We start from the raw sequence: 19794 nt of genomic DNA, 5'->3' as shown, positions 1-19794 counted from the left end.
ACGTTGATGGAGACTTCAACCCACGAAGGGTAACGGTTGCGCGAGTCCACACAGGGCTCCACCCAAGGGTAATGGTTGCGCGAGTCCACACAGGGCTCCACCCACGAAGGGTCCACGAAGAAGCAACCACCCACAAAGGGTCCACGAAGAAGCAACCTTGTCTATCCCACCATGGCCATCGCCCACACCGGACTTACCTCACTAGCGGTAGATCTTCACGAAGTAGGCGATCTCCTTGCCCTTACAAACTCCTTGGTTCAACTCCACAATCTTGTCGGAGGCTCCCAAGTGACACCTAGCCAATCTAGGAGACACCACTCTCCAAGAAGTAACAAATGGTGTGTCGGTAATGAACTCCTTGCTCTTGTGCTTCAAATGATAGTCTCCCCAACACTCAACTCTCTCTCATAGGATTTGGATTTGGTGGAAAGAGGGTTTGAGTGGAAAGAAACTTGGGAAGGCTAGAGATCAAGATTCATATGGTAGGAATGGAATGTCTTGGTCTCAACACATGAGTAGGTGGTTCTTTCTCAGAACATATGAGTTGGAATGGTGTGTGTGTTCTGATGGCTCTCTCCTCGAATGAGAAGAAGGTGGAGGGGTATATATAGCCTCCACACAAAATCCAACCGTTACACAGTTTTCCAATCTCGGTGGGACCGAATCAATAAACTTGGTCGGACCGAAAATGTAAACCTAGTGACCGTTAGAGATTTCGGTGGGACCGACTGGATCAACTCGGTGGGACCGATGTGCTGGGGTTAGGGTAAATCCAAAACTCGGTTTGACCGATTACTCAAACTCGGTGGGACCGATTTGGGTAATAAGTGAAACTAAGATTTGGCCAAGCAAACTCGGTGGAACCGATTGCATATCTCGGTGGGACCGAGAATATTGCAATGGGTAACAAAGAGTTTGCAAGCCCATATCGGTGATACCGAGATCCCATCGGTGAGACCGAAATGATTAGGGTTTGGCAGTGGCTTATGACAATTGGAACTCGGTGGCGCCGGATAGGAAAAAAGGACCGAGTTTGGCTTAGGGTTTAGGTCATATGTGGAAGTGGGAAAGTAGCTGAGGGTTTTGGAGCATATCACTAAGCACATGAAGCAAGAGGCTCATTAAGCAACACCTCATCCCTCCTTAATAGTATTGGCTTTTCCTATGGACTCAATGTGATCTTGGATCACCAAAATGTAAAATGAAGAATCTTGAGCTTGAAGCTTTAGCCAATCCTTTGTCCTTAGCATCTTGAAGGAGTTCCCACAACCTTTAGTCCATGCCACTCTATTGTTGAACTTATCTGAAACATGCAAGATCGGAATGTTAGTCCAACAAGAGATATGTTGTCATCAATTATCAAAACCACCTAGGGAGCACTTGTGCTTTCAATCTCCCCCTTTTTGGTAATTGATGGCAACATACATCAAAGCTTTACATAAAGATATAAAGAACAGCAAGTAAAGCTTTGGAAGGACATGTAACAAGCATAGGCTCCCCCTACATGTATGCACTCATGTAAATATGAAATATAGAGACATGTGAGAGCATAATCATGACAGAGTAGGCAATGTGTTACATGCATCTTGGCCATATGCATCAAAGTAAAATATTATCAAGGAAAATACCTTCATGCTCATGAGTCCTTCTTGCAAACAGTATGTACATAAGCAAGAACTCCTCATACTCATGATTTTGATGCATATACTTACCTTGTGGTCTTGAGTTGGCTTAGGATGGAATGAACCTGCACAAACAAGGTTAGATAACACAGGTACGTCCACTAGCCAGAGCAAACAAAAGAAACCACAAGAATACCAAGATTGGGATGACATGTAGAGAGTGAGTACAAGGTACCATATTGAATTCAACATGTCCCCAAGAATAAAGATATGCAATGAATTTGACTGATTTCTTTCCCTTAGGTGTCTTGCTCCCCCTGAATCTTACATGGGATATTGGGAGAAGATAGGAAACAGAAAATCAGAGCTGAAGGATATGAATAGAACTAAATTCAAATGAGTTCATATGAACATGTCTTTCCCCCAAAAAGACATGTCGCATCTCTCCTCTTGAACATCAAGCATCTGGGATCCTTGAGTATTCTCTCCCCCTTTGGAGATTTCTTTCTCCCCCTTAATATATGGGATCCTTGAGTATTCTCTCCCCCTTAGGTGATAAGCTTTTGATGTGATCTCTCTCTCCCTGATGATAAGCTTTGATGTGATCTCTCTCTCCCCCTTTGACATCAATTTCCAAGAAGGTTGTTCCTGGAATCCGTCGAATAGGTTTGGTCCTTGAGATTCAGTACAAAGCAGGGAATAAAACTGTGATGTTTGTAGAGGATAAGATTCATTGAGTGGAGCTAGATTAGAAGAAATATAGAATATGAGGCAAACTGTTTTTCCTGTCGCGAAATCGGTGGCACCGAGTGGCATGTTTCGGTAGTACCGAAGGGATTCGGTTGGACCGAAAATGGCTATTCGGTGAAACCGAGTTCATCACAGAGAAAAACACTTGTCACCTCAGCTCACTAGTCAAGTAAGATCTCACAAAGATTTGCAATGAATTAGCTGAAAGATTTGCGAGGAATTTGATGCAGAAATATGCAGAACAAAAATCAAAAAGAAAAAGGGTAAAAGGTTTCTAGATGAAGTTTTTCTTTAAATTGAAAAAGAAATAAACAAATATGCAAGGGACAAATGCAATAACTCAGAAAGGAACACAAGAGAACTTCATCTAGAATTGGGCGGTGACATAGTCACCTATGTTAGAGTATATTGACTTAGGAGTCAAGTTAGAACACTTGATCATAGGTCATACTCATCGTTTAAGCTCAAAATGGGGTTACCATTTTTCGTTTAAGCATCTTGATGTATTCACATCTTGTTGAGTTGCTTTGACTCATGTCTTGGAGTAAAGCTTCTCTAAGATGGAACAACATACCTTGGGTGGTGATGTGGTTCTTGCTCATGTAGTTGAACTTGTGTGGGTGCTCAAGGTTGATGTAGTTCATCAAGAGTTGGGAGCACCACTTGGAGTTTGAGTTCATCTACCTACATGGGTTAGTTCTTGCAAGGAAGAGCACTTGTGTATCCAAAAATGACAATCATGAAGCTTAATCATAGAGTTTGTCAAAGGATATGTTTCATGGTTTTGTGCTTCCTTGTCTTCAACCACTATTGTGTAGAGTCTTGGTGATGTAGAGATCGCTCAGGATATGAGTGAGTCGCAATCTTATGGAATTAGATTCAACCAAGCACCTACATGGGTTAGACAACATGCAAGGTGCAAATATATCCAAGACATAAGATAGTTATCATAAGAGACATATCATGGATTAGTCATAAGCTCATGTCTTGCATGTATCCAATGGAGTTTCTACTCCAAGTTCGAAGCATCAATGATGTTCAATTCTCCTCTCAACCTGCAAAACACTTTCTCATCAAGCGGTTTAGTGAATATATCCGCTAATTGCTTATCGGTGCGAACATGCTTAAGATTGATGTCACCCTTAGCAACATGATCTCGAATGAAATGATGACGAACTTCAATATGCTTAGTTCGAGAATGTTGTACAGGATTATGACCAATTTTGATAGCACTTTCATTGTCACAAAGCAGTGGAACATGTTTCACATAAATCCCATAGTCTTTAAGAGTTTGGGTCATCCAAAGTAATTGAGCGCAACATGAACCAGCGGCAATGTATTCCGCTTCAGCGGTGGATAAGGATACCGAGTTTTGTTTCTTGGAGGACCAAGACACAAGAGATCTACCAAGAAATTGACAAGTACCCGAAGTGGACTTTCTATCAACCTTGTCTCTGGCATAATCCGAGTCAGAATAGCCAACAAGATCAAAAGAACACCTCTTGGGATACCAAATGCCAAAATTTGGTGTATGGATTAAATATCTCACTATCCTTTTCACAGCCTTAAGATGACAATCTTTAGGAGCAGCTTGATATCGTGCACACATGCACACACTTAGCATAATATCGGGACGTGAAGCACATAGGTATAACAATGAAACAATCATAGAGCGATAAACCTTTTGATCAACAGGTTCACCATCTTTGGTCAAATCATTATGTCCACTAGTAGGCATGGGTGTAGACATACCTTTGCATTCTTGCATATTGAACTTCTTGAATAAGTCCTTGGTGTACTTTGTTTGAGAGACAAAGGTACCTTCCTTAGTTTGCTTGATTTGCAACCCAAGAAAGAATTTGAGTTCACTCATCATAGACATCTCAAACTTCTCTGACATTAGCTTTCCAAACTTTTCACTAAAAAGAGGGTTAGTTGAACCAAATATGATATCATCAACATAAATTTTGCATACAAATAGTTCTCCATTAACCCTTTTAGTAAAAAGAGTAGAATCAATTTTACCAATTTCAAAACCACTTGTAGTAAGGAACTTGGTCAAGCATTTATACCATGCTCTAGGAGCTTGTTTAAGACCATAAAGAGCTTTGTGAAGTTTGTAAACATGATTTGGTTTCTTAGGATTGAAAAAGCCGGGAGGTTGTTTGACATAAACTTCCTCCTCTATTTCACCATTTAGAAAAGCACTTTTAATGTCCATTTGGTACAAGGTGATATTATGGTGATTAGCATAGGCAAGTAAGATGCGAATGGACTCAAGTCTAGCAACGGGAGCATACGTCTCACCATAGTCCATACCATTGACTTGTGTGTACCCTTGGGCGACGAGACGTGCTTTGTTGCGAACCACTTGTCCATCTTCATCTTGCTTCTTGCGAAACACCCATTTGGTACCAATGATGTTGTAGTTGTTGTCGGGCTTCTCAACCAATGTCCAAACTTGGTTTCTCTCAAAATTATGTAGCTCTTCATGCATAGCGTTTATCCAATCCGGATCTTCCAATGCTTCTTCAACCTTCATTGGTTCAATGCTAGAGATGAATGAATAGTTTTCACAAAAGTTAGCTAAACGAGTTTTTGAGCGAGTGATTCTCCCGGTTTGTATATCATTGAGGATTTGCTCGACGGGATGATCTGTGGCAATTCTTGCTCGAACTCGTGAGAGCTTCTGCTCGGGTCTTTGTTGAACATCTTCTTCATCTTGTTCTTCTTCTTGGCCTTTTTCATTGTTGACGTCGTCGTTCTCTTGTCGTGGTGGAGAAGGAGGTTGTTGATGTTCGTCTTGATGTATTTCCTCGTTTTCTTTGTCTTGATGTGTCCCACTTGTGGATGCTTCCGTGTCGATTCTTGGTTCACCTTGTCGTGAAGTAGAAGCTTCCACTTGGACGGATGAAGTACTCTCCTTCACCTCCGTTGGACGAATTTTGCCAATGGACAAGTCTTGAATTGCTTCTGAAGAGTCTTTGTCTCCTACATCAATTGGCAATTGCTCTACTTGTGAGCCATTAGATTCATCAAACTTCACATCTACCGTCTCTTCAACCTTTCGGGTGAAATTGTTGTAGACACGGTAAGTGTGAGAGTTTGAGCCATAACCAAGTAGAAAACCTTCATGAGATTTAGGAGCAAACTTTGAACGACGATGCTTATCAAGAATGTAGCACTTTGAGACGAATACTCGAAAGTATCCAACTTGAGGCTTGTTACCGGTGAGGAGCTCGTATTCCGTCTTGCCGAGTAGCTTGTGAAGATATAAGCGATTTGTTGCGTGACAAGCTGTCTCAACCGCTTCTGCCCAAAAGTGCTTTGGCGTCTTGTATTCATCAAGCATCGTTCTTGCCATTTCGATGAGCGTCCGGTTCTTCCTCTCAACAACTCCATTTTGTTGAGGTGTGTACGTAGCCGAGAACTCGTGTGAAATCCCTTCTTCTTCAAGAAAGGTGTCCACATTTGCGTTCTTGAACTCCGTTCCGTTGTCACTCCGAACCTTCTTGATCTTCACATCAAACTGATTTTGGGCTTTCCTAGCGAAGTTTCTGAAGATCTTCTGGACCTGCGACTTGTCATTAAGAAAGAACACCCACGTAAATTTTGAAAAATCATCAACTATAACTAGACCAAAAGAATTTCCACCAAGACTCTTGTAGGCGTTGGGACCAAAAAGATCCATGTGAAGTAGCTCGAGTGGCCTCCTTGTGGTCATGATGTTCTTCACGGGATGTCTTCCTCCAACTTGTTTACCTTCTTGACAAGCACTGCAAAGTCTATCCATATCAAATATGACATCGTTAACTCCAAGGATATGATTTCCTTTAATAAGCTTGTCAAGGTTTCTCATGCCAACGTGACCTAGTCGTCTATGCCACAACCAACCTTTTGAGGATTTAGCAACAAAGCAAGTTTTAGGTTGTGCCTTTTTAGAGAAATCGGCAATGTAAAGATCACCTCTACGCATACCCGTAAAGACCATTTTATGATTGTCTCGACGAAATACTTGGCAATCTACCTCAGTAAATAGGACATTCAAACCGAAATCAGCAAGTCTAGATACTGAAAGTAAGTTGTATCCAAGAGATTCAACGAGCATAACATTTTGAATGGAACTATAATGTGAGATGGCCACCTTACCAAGGCCAACCACTTTACCCTTTGAATTATCACCAAAGGTGACATATTTTCGAGGGCCGTCATTTTCAGCAAGCTCACGAAACATCTCTTCATCTCCGGTCATATGATCAGTACATCCACTATCAAGAACCCATTCCTTTCCTCCTGATTCATATCCCCGAAGATTTGCCATAAGACCAAAATGTCTCATTGCATCATCAAGATCGAAGTCACTGTCATCCTCATCGTAATATTCATGTTCATCATGATCTTGTGATTCATCATTTCCTAGAGAGGGTAATTCATTAGAGAAATGATCAAAGTGGTTACTTTTATGAATTCTTATAGCTTTGAATATGATATCATTAATGATTCCAACATCTCCTTTAGCATGCTTAAGATTGGCAAGTTCAAGAAGACATTTGCCAAAACTAGGATCACTAGAGTTCATCTTACTCAAGGCAATAGATTTATGGAGAATTTCATCCAAAGTTTTCAAGGAATGATTGGGAAACCGTTCCTCAAGAAATTTCCATATAGTATAGGCGCAATTTTGAGTAGGCAAACTAGCAATCAAATTTTTGGGCAATCCTCTAATGATGAGCTCAATAGTTCTAAGATTGCGAATCATGTCAATATCTTCATCTAGGGTAGGATGCAAGGGATCAATATGGGGTGCACAAGGGCTAGCAATATACTTGTTCAAATGATATTGATTGAAGATTACAAGCATCTCATTTTTCCATTCATGAAAGTACTTTCCATCAAGAATAGGCACTCTATGTCTAAGACTCCCTAGAGTACACACATCCATCTTCCTACAATGGTGATTAAACCAAGGCAATGGAGACCAAAGCTCTGATACCACTTGTAGGATCGAAAGTATGTCTAGAGAGGGGTGATTAGACTACTTGACCAAATAAAAACTTAACCTTTTCCCAATTTTAGTTCTTGGCAGATTTTAGCTAATTTAGGACAAGTCAAGCAATCATCACATAATTCAAGCAAGCATGCAAAGAGTATATAGGCAGCGGAAAGTAAAGCATGCAACTTGCGAGAATGTAAAGGGAAGGGTTTGGAGAATTCAAACGCTATTGGAGACACGGATGTTTTTCCCGTGGTTCGGATAGGTGGTGCTATCCTACATCCACGTTGATGGAGACTTCAACCCACGAAGGGTAACGGTTGCGCGAGTCCACACAGGGCTCCACCCAAGGGTAATGGTTGCGCGAGTCCACACAGGGCTCCACCCACGAAGGGTCCACGAAGAAGCAACCACCCACAAAGGGTCCATGAAGAAGCAACCTTGTCTATCCCACCATGGCCATCGCCCACACAGGACTTGCCTCACTAGCGGTAGATCTTCACGAAGTAGGAGATCTCCTTGCCCTTACAAACTCCTTGGTTCAACTCCACAATCTTGCCGGAGGCTCCCAAGTGACACCTAGCCAATCTAGGAGACACCACTCTCCAAGAAGTAACAAATGGTGTGTCGGTAATGAACTCCTTGCTCTTGTGCTTCAAATGATAGTCTCCCCAACACTCAACTCTCTCTCATAGGATTTGGATTTGGTGGAAAGAGGGTTTGAGTGGAAAGAAACTTGGGAAGGCTAGAGATCAAGATTCATATGGTAGGAATGGAATGTCTTGGTCTCAACACATGAGTAGGTGGTTCTTTCTCAGAACATATGAGTTGGAATGGTGTGTGTGTTCTGATGGCTCTCTCCTCGAATGAGAAGAAGGTGGAGGGGTGTATATAGCCTCCACACAAAATCCAACCGTTACACAGTTTTCCAATCTCGGTGGGACCGAATCAATAAACTCGGTCGGACCGAAAATGTAAACCTAGTGACCGTTAGAGATTTCGGTGGGACCGACTGGATCAACTCGGTGGGACCGATGTGCTAGGGTTAGGGTAAATCCAAAACTTGGTTTGACCGATTACTCAAACTCGGTGGGACCGATTTGGGTAATAAGTGAAACTGAGATTTGGCCAAGCAAACTCGGTGGAACCGATTGCATATCTCGATGGGACCGAGAATATTGCAATGGGTAACAGAGAGTTTGCAAGCCCATATCGGTGAGACCGAGATCCCATCGGTGAGACCGAAATGATTAGGGTTTGGCAGTGGCTTATGACAATTGGAACTCGGTGGCGCCGGATAGGAAAAATCGGTAGGATCGAGTTTGGCTTAGGGTTTAGGTCATATGTGGAAGTGGGAAAGTAGCTGAGGGTTTTGGAGCATATCACTAAGCACATGAAGCAAGAGGCTCATTAAGCAACACCTCATCCCTCCTTAATAGTATTGGCTTTTCCTATGGACTCAATGTGATCTTGGATCACCAAAATGTAAAATGAAGAATCTTGAGCTTGAAGCTTTAGCCAATCCTTTGTCCTTAGCATCTTGAAGGAGTTCCCACAACCTTTAGTCCATGCCACTCCATTGTTGAACTTATCTGAAACATGCTAGATCGGAATGTTAGTCCAACAAGAGATATGTTGTCATCAATTATCAAAACCACCTAGGGAGCACTTGTGCTTTCAGCCATATTTTGGCTCCGCCCACTTGATAAAGTGATTTCCTCTGTATGCGAGGGACGAGGCAAAATAGCCTTTTCCACAGCTCAAAGTGAGCCTCGTAGCCCAGGAACAACTCGTAGAGAGCAACATAGCCGGCGATATGTAGAATGGAGGCAGAGGTGAGATTGTGTAGTTGGAGGCCGTAGAACTCCAGGAGTCCGCGGAGGAATGGATGAATTGCAAATCCGAGTCCCCTTAGTAAATAAGAGACAAGGCAGACCCGTTCCCCCATGGAGGGACAGGGAAAGCTCTCCGCTTGCTCCCCGCCATTGTAGGTGGCAAGCCCGGCTCGAATGGGCACCATATACGCCGGAGGGAGAAATCCCTTAGTCTGCAGTTCGACTAATCGACTGTGCAGGACTGAACACCTCTCCCAATCACCGAGCTTAGGGCTACGGGGGCGGGAGGAGGAGTTGCGGAGGTCGGCCATGCTGGAATAGATCTTTCTGAAACGCGCTCTGATGGATTCTCGCTGGGGGAGGATGGTATGGATCGGATCTAAGAATCCCCATCCCTTTAATAGACAATTTATTTATCTGGATAGGGGGGCGAATGTAAAAACACCCTGGCGCCTCGTATTCATTCGACGCGTGGGAGATAGCCCTTATTGGGCACAGAAGCCAAGAGGTTCAACATTTATGGAGCCGGACACTGCTCATGAACACTTGAAAATTGGAGAAGAACCCGCCTTGCAATGCCGAAGACAACACTGCGCGCCGGACTCATCGTCATTGAAGCCTGGTTCGGGTGCTACTGAGGGAGTCCTGGATTAGGGGGTCTCTGGACAGCCGGATTATATCCTTTGGCCGGATTGTTGGACTATGAAGATACAAGATTGAAGACTTCGTCTCGTGTCCGGATGGGACTTTACTTGGCATGGAAGGCAAGCTAGGCAATACGGATATGTATATCTCCTCCTTTGTAACCGACCTTGTGTAACCCTAGCCCCCTCCGGTGTCTATATAAACCGGAGGGTTTCAGTCCGTAGGACAACATACAATCATACCATAGGCTAGCTTCTAGGGTTTAGCCTCTCTGATCTCGTGGTAGATCTACTCTTGTACTACCCATATCATCAATATTAAGCAAGCAGGACGTAGGGTTTTACCTCCATCAAGAGGGCCCGAATCTGGGTAAAACATCGTGTCCCCTGCCTCCTGTTACCATCCGCCTTAGACACACAGTTCGTGACCCCCTACCCGAGATCCACCGGTTTTGACACCGACACCAGGACTCCCTCAGTAGCCCCTGAACTGGCCTTCAAATGACGATGCAGTATTTGGCTTTATGTCTTCGGCTTTTCTAAGGTTGGTTCTTCACTATATATTGGGCGAAATAATAGTTCGGCCTTGGCTTCCTCGTTCTGCCTTTATGACTCCTTCCCTGTCGCCTCGATTTCCACGCGTTGGGTGAATGCGAACGGTCCATAATTTTTTATCAAAAATAAAACGTCCGGCCACACAGGGACGGTGCCTATATAAAGAGGTCAGATCCCCCAAGTGCCATCTACATCATGCAGAAAAACACCAAGACTAGCCACGAAAAAGCTTCAAAACATGGCCAGCGCACCAGGCCCTTCCTAGCACCCCCATGGCCCTCAAGAGGGTGATTGCCAGAGCTGCTCAGTGTCTCATCTTCAGTTCAGTCGACTCCAGATGCAGGGATATCTCCCCCTAGCAAATATAGCCTCCGTACGAGCGGGACTGGCCTCAATTGGCAATGATGTGTTGGCTAAAAAATCCCCAACCCCAATAAGGAGGACATGGTGTGCTTCGTTCCATTCCTTTTGCGGTGCTTGGGATTTCCAATCCATCCCTTTCTCAGGGGTCTATTGGAATTTTACGGCATCCAATTGCACAACCTCACCCCAGGTTCGATTCTGCACATCTGAGGTTTCGTTGCTCTCTGTGAACTGTTCCTGGGTTACGAGGCCCATTTCGAACTATGGAGAAAGTTCTTTTGCCTCGTCCCCTTCCATCGAGGAGGTTCTATATTTGAAGTGGGCGGCGCCGAAGTATGGCGTATAGCCGGATTAGGCTGCCCTATTGGAACTCCCAAAGAGGTACACCCAGAGTGGTCTTCGGAGTGGTTTTATATCGATGATGTCCCACTGCCGGACCCAGTTCGGCCTGATCTCCCTAAATTTTCCAGCGCTCCTCTAAAGAAACGCCTCAACTGGCGTCCCCGAAGTCCCAAGGAGGAAGACAGTGCGGAAATTAAAAGGTTGGTCAGCAAGGTTAGATTATTAGCTCATACCGAGCTCTCGATAATCGAAGTTATGTCCATTGCAACAAAGATGTATCCAGCCTCTCCAGTCCAAAGTAACTCCTTTTTGGTGCTACAACAGAGAAGACGATGCATCTCGTTATAGACGCAAGGGTCCAGATACCCCGGCCGAACTGGCCATGATTTTGGCCGATCTATATAAGGGTGAAAAACAAGACTTCCTCCGCCTAAATTGTCGAGAAGGTTATTCCATGTACAACCCCATCGAATGGGTAAGATTTTGATTACCCATGTCGCTTAACTACTATCAAGGCATGCTAATCAGGTTGTTCTTTGTTTTCATAAAACAGTCGTGGAGGAATATGATCGAGGACGTTCACTGTCCTGCCCCATAGCCATAGGATCACAACCGCAACGAAGACACTAGCTTCTGCGAGGATCCGGATATACACATAGAGTTTGATGGTGGAGAATTTATCAGGCGAGCCTTGACGGCTTGGAAGTGGCTATTACAGACGACTACCCTTGCCCCTATTCCTTCTCCATCATAAGTATTCAAAGAGCTTTCTCAAAAAGAAGTCGCTACTTGCACCTTTATCCATTATACTAAGCCGTACTCATAGGATTGATACACGTCTCCAATGTATCTATAATTTATGAAGTATTCATGCTATTATATTATCAACCTTGGATGTTTTATATGCATTTATATGCTATTTTATATGATTTTTTGGGGCTAACCTATTAACCTAGTGCCCAGTGCCAGTTTTTGTTTTTTCCTTGTTTTTGAGTTTTACATAAAAGGAATACCAAACGGAGTCCAATTTTTTTATTTTTTTTTGAAGCTAACGGAGTCCAATTGACGTGCCAATTTTTGACATTTTTTATGGACCAAAAGAAGACCCGGAGTAAAAGAGATGGGCCAGGAGAGTCCCGAGGCATCCACGAGGGTGGGGGCGCCCCCCCCCCAGGCGTGTGGTCCTGCCTCGTGGGCGCCTCGGGAATCTCCTTGATGTGAGACTGACGCCAAAATTCCTATAATTACAGAAACCTCAGAAAATTAACCTAGATTGGGAGTTCCGTCGCCAGAAGCCTCTGTAGCCACCGAAAACCAATCTAGGCCCTCTCTGGCACCCTGCTGGAGGGGGCCATCATCACCGGAGGGCATGGAGGAGGATCCCGGAGGGGCCATTATCGACATGAAGGCCAAGGACCAGAGGGAGAACTTCTCCCCATCTAGGGGGAGGCCATGGAGGAGGAAGCACAAGGGGGAGAACCTCTCCTCCTCTCTCTTGGTGGCACTGGAGTGCCATTGAGAGGGGAATCATCGCCGCGGTGATCGTCTTCATCAACATCACCATCATCATCATCACCCTCATCTCTTTTACGCGGTCCACTCTCCCGCACCCCGCTGTAATCCCTACTTGAACATGGTGCTTTATGCCACATATTATGATCCAATGATGTGTTTCCATCCTATGATGTTTTGAATAGATATCTTTTGTCTTTGGGTTGATTGATGATCTAGATTGGTATGAGTTGTATGTTTTACTTTGATGCTGTCCTATGGTGCCCTTCGTGTCGCGCAAGCATGAGGCGTTCCCGCTGTAGGGTGTTGCAATACGTTCATGATTCGCTTATAGTGGGTTGGTGAGTGACTGAAACACAAACCCGAGTAAGGGGGGTGTTGCGTATGGGAATAAAGAGGACTTGATGCTTTAATGCTATGGTTGGGTTTTACCTTAATGATCTTTAGTAGTTGTGGATGCTTGCTAGAGTTCCAATCATAAGTGCATATGATCTACGTAGAGAAAGTATGTTAGCTTATGCCTCTCCCTCATATGAAACTGCAATAGTGATTACCGGTCTTGTTAACGATTGCCTAGGACAATTCCACACACTGATCCACCATTATTCCACATGCTATTTATAATATTTAGTAATATATTCTAACTTCATGATAACAACACCTACTTTTATATTTTAGCTCTCCGATATCATACAAAGTTAACCTCTTCATACCCACAACCTAGTTTTATTTCTCGTTGCTAGTTGGAAGCAAACATTCGGTGTACGTAGAGTCGTATCAGTGACAGATAGGGCTTGAGAGAATATTGATCTTACCTTTAGCTCCTTGTTGGTTCGACACTCCATACTTATCACTTCCACCTTTGGAAATTGCTACGATTATTCCTTGCACTTGGGGATTATCAAGCTCTTTTCTGGCGCGGTTGCCGGGGAGCACTAGCGTGGGGTCGATATTCTCGTGTGTGCTTGTTTGCTTTCCTTCGCTAAGTAGATTTTATTTTTTTCCTTTTTGTTCCTATTTAGTTGTGGGTGAAACATACAAAAAAATTAAAAGAATTAAAATACCAAAAAAACCACTTGCCTCTCATGCGTAAAAAGTTTTTCAAAAAGAGAAGTGATTGGAAAGTTATGCATTGAAGAAGTGAGGGTCGACCTTGAGAACTTGTGTTCATGCTCACGGAAACAATGTAGAATTTTTCATGGAAGTTTCTCTGTAAATAATTATCCCCTTATATATACATTGTATTATAAAAATAATGTGCCAAGCTTTGGTTTTAGGATGATTAGATTGCTTGTTTACTATGTGCAGAACAAAAAACAGAAACTTTGGCTGTAGTGCGTGATTTTACATTTTTTTTACTGGAAAGTCAAATGGGTCTGAAACTTTTTGCATATTATTTCTGTATAAATTGTACAAATTTTCAAATTTATTTCATAATTTTTGGAGTTACATAAGTTTACTAAACCTTCAGATTACTACAGACTGTCCTGTTTTAGACAGATTGTGTTTTTTGTGTGTTGTTTGCTTATTTTGATGAATCTATGGGTAGTATCGGGGGGTATGAACCATGGTGAAGTTGGAATACAGTAGATATAGTAATATGAAATTTGAATGAGTTTGCAATAGTACCTAAAGGTAGTGATTTGCATTATTATACTAACGGATCTCACAAAGTTTTTGCTAAAGTTTTTTGTGGATGAAGTGTTCGAAGAACGAGGAGAAGAATAAAGAGAGGCAAGATCTCAAGCTTGGGGATACCCAAGGCACCCCAAGTAAATATTCTAAGGATACTCAAGCATCTAATCTTTGGGATGCCCCGGTTGGCATCCCATCTTTCTTCTTCAACAATTATCGGTATACCTCGATTTTTGTTTCGTTCACATGATTTGTGTCCTTTGTTTTTTTGTTCTTCCTTTATGAACCATTCTAGTATTAGATATCCCTTCATTTATTTATAGAATGCTTCATGTGATTCACTTATATCTTTTAAGTATGATCTTATAGAATTGCTCTTTGTGCTTCACTTAAATCTTTTGAGTATGGTTTTATAGAATGCTTCGTGTGCTTCACTTATACATTTTGAGCTTGGACATTGGTTAGTTTATATTAATTGTAGAATGCTCCATGAAATTTACTTATATATTTTGGAGTATGAATAATACTATCATCTAAAACGGGTTTGGAAGAGTGTCAACTCTAGGAACTAGTGATCCCGCTATTCCGAATGAGAAGAATTTTGCTTATGTGGAGAGTAGAAAAATTTCTATGCTTGTAGATCATGAAAAGAATGCTTTATGTGATGGTTATGTTGTTGAATTCATTCATGATGTAACTGAAAATTATTATGAGGGAGGAATATATGCTTGTAGGAGTTGCAATAATATCAAGTTTCCTCTCTATGTGCTTAAAGTTTTGAAGTTATCCTTGTTTTTCCTTCCTATGCTAGTTGATTCTTGTTCACATAAGTTGTGTACTCACAAAATCCCTAGGCATAGGAAGTGGGTTAGGTTTAAATGTGCTAGTCATATTCTTCATGATGCTCTCTTTATGTTCAAGTCTTATCTTTCATGTGAGCATCATTGAAATCATCATGCCTAGCTAAAAGGTATTAAAGAAAAGCGCTTGTTGGGGGACAACCCAATATTTACCCTTACTGTTTTTGTGTGTTTACATGATTAATCTACTGTAGTAATCATGTTTTATAGATTTTGTTTCAATAAAGTGCCAAGTAAGACCTTTGGGAAGACTTGGGTGAAAGTTAATGTGATCTTGCTGTAAAAAACAGAAACTTTGCGCTCACGAGATTAGCTGCCATTTTTGACAGAAGAGTGATTTGGTGCTGATTATTTTTGCAGAAGATTAATAGACAAATTACTCACGTCCACCAATTTATTTCATAATTTTTTTGAGTAGCAGAAGTATGGTTAGTGTTCAGATCATTACGGACTATTCTGTTTCTGACAGATTCTGTTTTCATTGCATTGTTTGCTTGTTTTCTAGTTTCTATGACTTATATTTCTCAATATAAATTATAGAAATGATATGGTACAGTAGGCACTGTGTGAGAAAAATTACGATCTTTGTCTTTGACAGTACTAAGTTGAATGGTTTACTCTTTATCATAGTAATCTATCTCACGAAGTTCCGTTAAGTTTTGTGTGATTGAAGTTTTCAAGCTTTGGGTGAGATATCGATATGAGGAGAATAAGGAGTGGAAAGACCCTAAGCTTGCGGATGCCCAAGGCACCCCAAGGTAATATTCAAGGAAGACTCAGGTGCCTAAGCTTGGGGATGTCCCAGAGGGCATCTCCTCTTTCGTCTTCAAAACTATCGGTGTACATTACTCGTAGCTATATTTTTATTCGTCACATGATATGTGTTTTGCTTGGAGCATATTTTCAATTTTACTTTCTGTTTGAATAAAATAATTGGATCTGAAATCTTAAATGAAAAAGAATCCTCCCATGGCTAGTTAATTATTTGACTACTTAGTGTCCTTCACTCATATCTTTTTGGAGTAGTTTGTCATTACTCACGTGCTTCACATATATCCTATGAGTAAATGGTTGAATGAATTGAATATCATAAATCTCAATTTATATATGTTTCATATGCTTATACCATGGGGAGTAATGACTTCACATAGAATAAGTATAGTTAGTGAACTTATTGAAAGTTAGCAATCGTAGAATTGGTCACTTGAACAATTCATGAAAGAATATTGAAGGGAGAGAGATTTCACATATAAATATACTATCTTGGACATCTTTTGTAATTGTGAGCACTCATTAAAATATGACATGCTAAAAGGTTGATGTCGGACAAGTAAGACAATGTAATGGGTTATGTTTTCTTATATCCGAAATAAAGTATATTGTCTTGGATCATCCAACATGTTGAGCTTGCTTTTCCCCATCATGCTAGCCAAATTATTTGCACCAAGTAGAGATAGTACTTGTGCTTCCAAACATTCCTTAAACCAGTTTTGCCATGAGAGTCCTCCATACCTACCTATGTATTGAGTAAGATCCTTCAAGTAAGTTGTTATCGGTGCATGCTATAAAAATTGCCCTCTAAATGTGTATGATCTATTAATGTGGAGAAAATAAGCTTTATACGATCTTGTGGTGTGGAAGAAATAAAAGCAACGGACTGCATAATAAAGGTCCAGATCACAAGTGGCAATATAAAGTGACGTTCTTTTGCATTAAGATTTTGTGCATCCAACCATAAAAGCGCGTGACAACCTCTGCTTCCCTCTGCGAAGGGCCTATCTTTTACTTTTATCTTCTACCTTATGCAAGAGTCATGGTGATCTTCACCTTTCCTTTTTACATTTTATCCTTTGGAAAGCACATTATGTTGGAAAGATCCTGATATATATCCAATTGGATGTTAGTTATCATGAACTATTATTGTTGACATTACCCTTGAGGTAAAAGGTTGGGAGGCGAATCTATAAGCCCCTATCTTTCTTTGTGTCCAATTAAAAATTTGAACCCATAAATATCACGTGAGTGTTAGCAATTGTGAAAGATTAAATGATAGTTGAGTATGTGGAGTTTGCTAAACCAAAGCTCTGACATAGACCCTTCCTGAAAATAAGATGAATTGCAATTGTTTGATGACTGAGAATATAGTTTGTTACTTTCAAGAAAGTTTATGATCTATACTTTAACATGTGAATAGCTTGTTACTTGATCATGAAAAGTTTTATGAAGATGAGCTACTGCTATGATATATAATGATGTTATAAAAAGTGATTGAAACTATCATTGATGAAACTTATGCACTTGCTAGCATTCACACTTCATAAATTATTTCGTTTATCATTTACCTACTCGACGACGAGCAGGAATTAAGCTTGGGGATGCTGATACGTCTCCAACGTAACTGTAATTTATGAAGTATTCATGCTATTATATTATCAACCTTGGATGTTTTATCTGCATTTATATGCTATTTTATATGATTTTTGGGGACTAACCTATTAAACTAGTGCCCAGTGCCAGTTTTCTATTTTTTTCCTTGTTTTTGAGTTTTACAGAAAAGGAATATCAAACGGAGTCCAATTGACGTGCCAATTTTTGACAGTTTTTTATGGACCAAACGAAGACCCCGGAGTAAAAGAGTTGGGCCAGGAGAGTCCCGGGGCGTCCACGAGGGTGGGGCGCCCCCCCCCCCCAGGTGTGTGGTCCTGCCTCGTGGAAGCCTCGGGCACCTCCTTGACGTGAGACCGACGCCAAAAATTCCTATAAATACATAAACCTCGGAAAATTAACCTAGATCGGGAGTTCCACCGCCAGAAGCCTCTGTAGCCACCGAAAACCAATCTAGGCCCTCTCTAGCACCCTGCCCGAGGGGGCCATCATCACCGAAGGGCATGGAGGAGGATCCCGGAGGGGCCATTATCGCCATGAAGGCCAAGGACCAGAAGGAGAACTTCTCCCCATCTAAGGGGGAGGCCATGGAGGAGGAAGCACAAGGGGGAGAACCTCTCCTCCTCTCTCTTGGTGGCACCGGAGTGCCAATGAGAGGGGAATCATCGCCGCGGTGATCGTCTTTATCAACATCACCATCATCATCATCACCCTCATCTCTTTTACGCGGTCCACTCTCCCGCACCCCGCTGTAATCCCTACTTGAACATGGTGCTTTATGCCACATATTATGATCCAATGATGTGTTGCCATCCTATGATGTTTTGAGTAGATATCTTTTGTCTTTGGGTTGATTGATGATCTAGATTGGTATGAGTTGAATGTTTTACTTTGATGCTGTCCTATGGTGCCCTCCGTGTCGTGCAAGCGTGAGGGGTTCCCACTGTAGGGTGTTGCAATACGTTCATGATTCTCTTATAGTGGGTTGGTGAGTGACTGAAACACAAACCCGAGTAATGGGGTTGTTGCGTATGGGAATAAAGAGGACTTGATGCTTTAATCCTATGGTTGGGTTTTACCTTAATGATCTTTAGTAGTTGCGGATGCTTTCTATAGTTCCAATCATAAGTGCATATGATCCAAGTAGAGAAAGTATGTTAGCTTATGTCTCTCCCTCATATGAAACTGCAACAGTGATTACCGGTCTTGTTAACGTTTGCCTAGGACAATCCCGCACAACGATCCACCATTATTCCACATGCTATTTATTGTATTTAGTAATATATTCTAACTTCATGATAATAGCACCTACTTTTATATTTTAGCCCTCCGATATCATACAAAGTTATCCTCTTCATACCCACAACCTAGTTTTATTTCTCGTTGCTAATTGGAAGCAAACGTTCAGTGTACGTAGAGTCGTATCAGTGGCAAATAGGGCTTGAGAGAATATTGATCTTACCTTTAGCTCCTTGTGGGTTCAACACTCCATACTTATCACTTCCACCTTTGGAAATTGCTACGATGATTCCTTGCACTTGGGGATTATCAAGGATCGGCACTCGGCAGGCCGTACCCCCTCGAGTGCAGCCCCTATGCAGGGTAATTGTTCAAAACGAAAGGAGATCGGGAGCCCCACAGTCTTCAAAGAGGTATATCTATCTGATATGTGCCTGGGCACGAGTTTGGATTGTTAAAGTTCCCTTCTATCTTTGATTCAGGAGGAGCACGCGGCAGATAGTGGGAAAACACCCTGCTAGCCGAATGTCAGCCAATCCGGCGCCAGACTCGTCAACTAGGATGAGGGATGATGCAATGCCAGTTCCGCCCCCTCATGAGGATTCAGGTGACATATCTATCATGAATTCCAAGGTGGAGAGCGTAATGAATCACCATCGACTGAAAGAGGCCATGCGCGCTCCAGCCTTTTCTGAGCAGGAATTTACCGCACTCAGCTCGGTCGATGCATATATCTGAGCCGCTCGAGACGGACTTGCTGAGTTACTCTGTTATTCTCAAAGGATAAACAGGTAAGAGTTTGTGCAATTTTAATAGACATATGCCAGTAGCCCCGAGACTTGAAGCGGTGAGGCCAACCGATTTAAGGATTGATATGACCTGCAGGTTCTCAAGGAGAAGACTACTGCGCTATCTCAGGAGCTGAAAACAAAACAGACACAGCTAAATGTCGTTACCACCGAAATTGCAGAAATTAAAAAGGCCGCAATGATCACTTCCGAGAAGAAAAAACATGAGGAGGACAAAGACAAACAATCCAAAGAGATAGAGAGCTTAAAG

The 19794-nt window shown here is 42.1% G+C and overlaps 1 pseudogene; it reads left to right on the top strand.

Annotated features, from left to right (window-relative positions):
• LOC147959027 (uncharacterized) overlaps window positions 1-19794 on the top strand; it is a 79327-nt pseudogene that overhangs the window by 41352 nt on the left and 18181 nt on the right.

This window comes from Triticum urartu, chromosome 7A (assembly GCF_056163025.1).
Source record: "Triticum urartu cultivar PI428250 chromosome 7A, HENAU_Tu73, whole genome shotgun sequence".
Classification (NCBI taxonomy): Eukaryota; Viridiplantae; Streptophyta; class Magnoliopsida; order Poales; family Poaceae; genus Triticum; species Triticum urartu.
This window is presented reverse-complemented; position numbering and strand designations above follow the sequence as displayed.